Source organism: Balaenoptera musculus, chromosome 3, assembly GCF_009873245.2.
Source record: "Balaenoptera musculus isolate JJ_BM4_2016_0621 chromosome 3, mBalMus1.pri.v3, whole genome shotgun sequence".
NCBI classification, from domain to species: domain Eukaryota; kingdom Metazoa; phylum Chordata; class Mammalia; order Artiodactyla; family Balaenopteridae; genus Balaenoptera; species Balaenoptera musculus.
Window position 1 is genome coordinate 2475062 of NC_045787.1, and position 6758 is coordinate 2481819.

Below are 6758 nucleotides of genomic sequence, written 5' to 3' on the forward strand. Positions count from 1 at the left end.
TTTATTCCTTCCTGAGACTGTGCATAAATATGGATGCTCAGCCGCCTTTAGAGCTACACAAATATATAATTGCACTGACATATGCATCTGCCATCCTGAAAACCCAGAGTCCAGATACCATGGCCATCAACGTTGGGAGCTGGCAAATGTAAGTCTTTGAATAGAGAGTCTGCATTTGCAATGACGTAATCATCACCATTTACCCCCATTTGACTACCAGTAGTATTTTAAATACTTACAAGAAAGCTTTTTCCTTCTAGTTAATAAGCAAAGTTCCTCTTTCCCAAGAGCTGTTGTAAACAGATGAAGTCAGGGACATTTATTGAGCAGGGAAAAGAGTAGCCAGGTACTGGGACAATCCTTCAAGACTGGACTTTGGATGCACATGTCCCATAAGCGTTAGCAATTTCCTAAGGCTTTAAAATTAAATATATATTCTTCCCACACATGTTATCTCCTTTATGAACTATATCTTACTGCATTTTATGTTATTTATTTTTTATTGAGATGTAATTGACATGTAACAGTGTGTAAGTTTAAGATGTACAATGCATTGATTTCATACATTTATACATTGCAGTACAGTTACCACTGCAGTGCTAGATAACTTCTCTACCATGTCACCTAATTATCATTTCTTTTTCTGTGGTGAGAACAATTAAGATCTAGTCTCTTCCCAACTTTGAAGTTTCTTAATGCAGTATCATTGACTATAATCATTACGCTGTGCATTAGCTTTCCAGAACTAGTTGCAAGTTTGTATCCTTAAATATTATCTTCTCACTTCCAGCCCTCAGCCCCTGGTAACCAACATTTTGCTCTCTGTATTTATGAGTTTGGCTCTTTTAGATTCCAGCTATTAGTGAAATCATACAATATTTGTCTTTCTCTGTCTGACTTATCTCACTTAGCATAATACCCTCAAGGTCCATCTATACTTTTGCAGATGGCAAAACTTCATTCTTTTTTATGGCTGAGAAGTAGTCCACTGTGTGTGTGTGTGTGTATGTGTGTGTGTTAGTTCCATTTTTACTTTTCTAAGGAATCTCAGTACTGTTTTCCATAGTGGCTGCACCAATTTACATTCCCACTAACGGTGGGTTATTTGCATTTTTTTGTATATTGAGTTGTATGAGCTGTTTATAAACTCTGGATATTAACCCCTTGTCAGTCATATCATTTGCAAATATTTTGTCACATTCAGTATATGCTGTCTTTTTGTTTTGTCAGTTGTTTCTTTTGCTGTGCAAAAAGATTTAAGTTTAATTGTGTCCCATTTGTTTATTTTTGCTTTTGTTTCCTTTGCCTTAGGCAACAGATCCAAAAAACTACTGCTACAAATTATGTCAAAATGTTCTGTCTATGTTTTCTTCTAAGAGTTTTATGGTCTCCAGCCTTATATTTACGTCTTTAGTCCATTTTGAATTTATTTTTGTATATGATGTGAGAAAATGTTCTAATTTTGTTATTTTACATGTAGCTGTCCAGTTTTACCAGCACCACTCATTGAAGAGACTGTCTTTTCCCCACTGTATATCCTTGACTCTTTTGTCATAGATTTAATTGACCTTAAGTTTGTGGGTTTATTTCTGGGCTCTCTATTATGTTCCATTGCTCTATTTGTCTATTTTTGTCCCAGTACGGTACTGCTTTGATTACTGTAGCTTTGTAGTATAGTCTGAAGACAGGGAGTGCAATTCCTCCAACTCTGTTCTTCCTCAAGATTGTTTTCGCTTTTCAGGGTCTTTTGTATTTCCATACAAATTTTAAAATCTTTTGTTCTAGTTCTGTGAAAAATGCCATTGGTATTTTGATAGGGATTGCATTGACTCTGTAGACTGCATTGACCATCTGTAGTATGGTCATTTTAGCAATAGTAATTCTTCCAATCAATGAACATCATATGTCTTTCCATCTGTTTGTGTTGTCTTCAATTTCTCTCATCAGTGTCATAAATCTCTGAGTACAGGTCTTTCACCTCCTAGTATTTTATTCTTTTTGATGCAATTGTAAATGGAATTATCTCTCTTTAATGTCTCTTTCTTTTGGTTTCTGATAATTTGTTGTTAGTGTATAGAAATGCAATGTAATTATTCTCCTGTTTGTGGGTCTTGACTATACCACGACTCTGCCCCTTACCTTTCCTTCTTTATAGCTTTAGTTGTAGAAGATCTTTTCTGGTAGGTTCTGGTCTTTTCAATTGATAGATGTTCTGTGAATAGTTGTAATTTTGATGTGAGAGGAGGTGAGCTCAGGGTCTTTCTACTCCACCATCCTGTCTTGCCTTCCTGATAACAGTCAACCTAACAATAAAGGCTGATTAAATGCCTCACTGTTCCTTCAAATCTCACTGCCTCGCCCAACCCAGCCCTCACCTAAGAGCTTCTGGACAGTCAGGAATCCTGCCCTCCCTTGAATAAAATTAATTTGATTTTAAAATGTAGAAAATGTAATTAAAAATAAATTAACTATTTTAAAAATGTAGAAAGTGTCTGCCTTCTTTAGGCTGTGTGATGTTTACTGCTTTTCTTGTCTGGTTGACTTTCCTTTTCCACATTGATTGATATAGTGTATAAATTCAGAACTCATAAAATCATTTTTTCTACATAGAAGAATTCATGGCTGATGCTTAAAGATCAATTAGAAAAGGAAAATGCAGGAAAATCTAATCATTGGGAGAATCAGATCGATCTGGAAGATCATTGGATTTCTGTAATTCTTTTTTTTTTCCTCTTCTCTAAAAAAAAAAACAAAACTAATTCTTACTACTATTAACTGAAATAAATCAGTCAATCAGTTGCACTGTTATAAGAAAGTAAACAAATCTATTCTGCTTAAAATCATTCCTTATGTTTTTAAATCATGCACAGTTACAAACTTTAAAACCTTGCCCATACTTGTAACATAGTATTTCACCTTTTATTTCTTAATGGTCTCTCCACTGCTCCAGTGTATCTAGAAATCACTGTGCTTTCCATGTACCAAGAAGAAGGTAGCATACTGCCACTCTATAGCTATATCACAGCAGAAGGTGAAGGAGTCACAGCTGGGCATTTTCTGATGTTTCTGTTAGGTACACAGCACAAAATATTCCCTGAAAATGGTTTTAAAATATCTTTCTACTAAATGTATATTAATCAGGTCAGCAAGTAAAGCCCCATATTCAGACCCCTTGCAGCCTGGTACTCTGTGATCTCAAGGAACTAATCAAGGCAGTGCCCATTCCTTGAAAAAAGAAGTATAAATTCAATTCTTATTTTTAAATGAATGGATAAATAACCAAAATTTATCCAAAGCCAAATTGAACTTTGGCAAGGTAATCTGCCCATTTCATTCTAAAGCTTAGTATTAGAAATAAGAAATTTCTCACATTGTTTTTCTCAGGACTTCATAATTCAAGTTTATATAAATATACAGTTGAATAATTTTATTTCCTCTAATATTGTCACTAGAAAAAGTTGTTGAATTTCATGCTGGGATTTAACATGGGACATTCTTAAGTGACTGAAGTTCTATTGTAATTATCATCTTACATTTCTGATTACTGGGTTCTTCTCCTTGTACCTCATTTATTCACAGATTTACCTTAATTCTTGTTCTGTGAGGGGACAAGCGCCAGAAGACCTGATGAGTTCTAGCTTCAAGGGAGAGACCACACACAGAAGCTGGAGCAGAAAGCTGTATTTATTACATGAGTAGGGGGTGATATGCCTCTCAGACACAGGACACCTGAGCAAAGTAGACTGATATCTTCATGGTATAGGGCTCGGGGGTTGGAGCATTAACAGAGGCTGCAGAGAGGGGGTCCCCCAATGATTTAACTGGTGCTCAGAGGTGAGTTTATTGGAGCAAGGCTCTTCCCAGTTGGCTGACTTCCAGAAGTACAAAGGTGCTACTGGTGGTTTGGCTTTTGGAAGTGTACGTACTGGTGCCAATTCATCAACACTTGATCACAGGGTTTAAACAGAATCTGGGGGACATTAGTGGGGCTGTGTATCTGGGACTGCGGCACCTCTGTTTACCATACTACAAAAACACATCTTTTCCCTGTAGTGCTGAAGAGACCACCAAGAAATGTCCAAATCTCCACCAGTGTTATGTTTTTTCCTGAAGATGATATTCCATTTGAAATAGTGTGAGTTTCAGTTTATGTGCCCATCAGCCTAATTTTACCCTTGTTTGGCCTTTGAATCATTTGTTGAAGTATCTGATAGAGCAGTAGCTATACAGAAGTATTCATCAGATATTAAAATACTGTAAATATTATAATAAGGGGGAGATTTGGTTGTTAATCCTGGTACAGTACGTAGTGGTAGCAATGGCTTAAATTATGCCTGGGTTGGCCAAGAGAAAATCCAAGACTGAAATACTATCCCTAACTACTTGGGCTGAAGAGTGTAAACTAGTTTGCTATCTGAGCCGAAGTGAAAGGTGCATTTTTGACGGCCACCTCACCTTGTGCATCTCCTATAAGTGGGATCATTCTTTCCAGTGTTCAGTCCCCTGATTACACACCCAGGTTATCTGTACACCCAGGGATTCTTTTCTCTCTGGAGACTCTGTTTAGAGAGACACAGTCCACCAAGGGTAACTGAGAGTCATACAGTTGCAATGGTCTCTTAGTCCCACAGAAAACATCCAAGATTTCTCTCAATTTGTTGCGCTAGCAATTGCTGGAGAGTCAATTTGTAGAGTGAAGATGGTGACTGTCCTATAAAGTCTAAATAAGCAGCTGATTGACAGTAGTCAGTGAAGCATGAGAGATTAGAACAGAAGCAAATTTACCCTAAACTATTAAAGAGGAAAAATATGACCCCAAAATACAGAAGAAAGTATGCAAAGGGAAGTAAGATGATCAGACGAGATGACTTATAAGCAGCAGAAATGTATTGCTCAGTTCTGGAAGGTGGAGTCTGAGATCAGGATGCCATCAGGGTCGGGGGAGGGTTCTCCTCTGGGTTGTAGACTTCTTGTATTTTCACATGGTGGAAAGGGCAGGGGAGCCCTGTGTGGTGTCTTATAAAAGGGTACTAATCCCATTCATGGAGGGATCCACCCTCATGACCTAATCACTTTCCAAAGGACCCATCTCCTAACACAATCAATTTGGGATTTGGGATTTCAACATATAAATTTGGGAGGGAGACACAGATATTTAGATCATAGCATCTGTATTCCTTGGCTCATGGCCCCTTCCATCTTCAAAGCCAGCAATCTCATCTCCAACCTCTTCTTCTGTCCCATCTCCTTCTCTGAGTCTCACCATCCTGCTTTCCTCTTTCACTTATAAGGACCCTTGTGACTATATCCAGCCCACTCGGATAACCCAGGATGTCCAGGTTATTCGATTAGCAATCTTAATTCCATCTGCAACCTAATCCCTTTTGCCACGTGACGTAAAATATTCACGTTTCCAAGTATTAGAATGTAGACGTCTTTGGGGGCCATTATTCTGTCTACCATCTCCTGAAGTAGACTCCAACTTCCTAATTTACCATCCTCTACCTCCTCAGGAGTCAGAGAGATAAAAACCTCATAAACTTCTACTACTGAGGAGAAGACTGAGTTATTTGCGATCATTAGAGTATTCTCCTAGTATACTCCACCCCCAGGACATTTAGATTCTAGTGAGAGAGACGGAGAACAAGCCCATGAAGCAGCCAACTCAGATGCTGACGTGCCTTGTGATGAGTGCTGAGGACAACACAGCCAGGGTGTAGAGATGGCCTAGCCATGGGAGCCAGTTCAGGCGGGCAGCTCCTGGGAGCTACACTGGGGCTCGGCGCTGGGATGGAGAAGGAGCTTGCTTCGCCCAGAAGAGGGAAGGTGGTGAGGTGGGACGTGGCAGGAGGAGGCTGCTCTGGGCTGGAGGGCTAAGGGTGTCACAGGGGAGACAGCAGTCACACCTCCCATGGTGGACACACCTCCCATGCTCTGCAGGTCACAGCAGGGAGACGGACTTAATCCAAAATGCAAAAGAGACGCAAATGTGGGAGCATCGTGGTCTGACACATGCTTTATGTAGGAGAGGAGATCGCGGGGCTTGATGTGAATACAGGAAGTGTAGGTAAGAGGTTGTTCCCTGATTTAAATGAGAAGATGTTACCCTGATCAATGGCGGTGGCAACACGACAGAGAGGTGTAATGAACGTGGGTGGGGAGGAAGGGGGAGGACCAACGGTTCTGGCTTGAGTTCCCGGGGCAGTGGTGATGCCATTTACTGGAGCAGCAGTAAAAATGGGCATCCTCACTATGGCTCTACCCAGTGGGGGCAGAACAATCACTGTTATATTGACTTACGTTGAGTTTTGTCTTGAATTTATAAAGACTTGTTTGTCATGATGCAAGCATGGTTGTTTTTTGCATTATAAAATTTAATACAATCTACTTATACCATACTTTACAATTTGAACAGTCAACTATATCCAAAAGTGTTTAAATGTGCCACTAAAATGACCCATTTATTTAAACATTATCCATATACTTTGGAGCATTAGAAGATATCAACGTATCTTTATTCATATGATCAAATATGTAAAGAGAGTCAGAGCTTCTATTTCTAGATTGAAGATAATTTGTTAAATTAAATGAATTAATTCATATCACTCCAATAGTTTCGGGTTATTGATAACATTCTCAATTATTTCAAGTTTCTGATAGAATTAGTGCTACCGTTTTCCAATAATAATGGGACAGCAGAGAGGCATATTTTCCATGTGTTTTTCTTTGGAGGGAGTTCCTGGTTGCTAAAACCCACA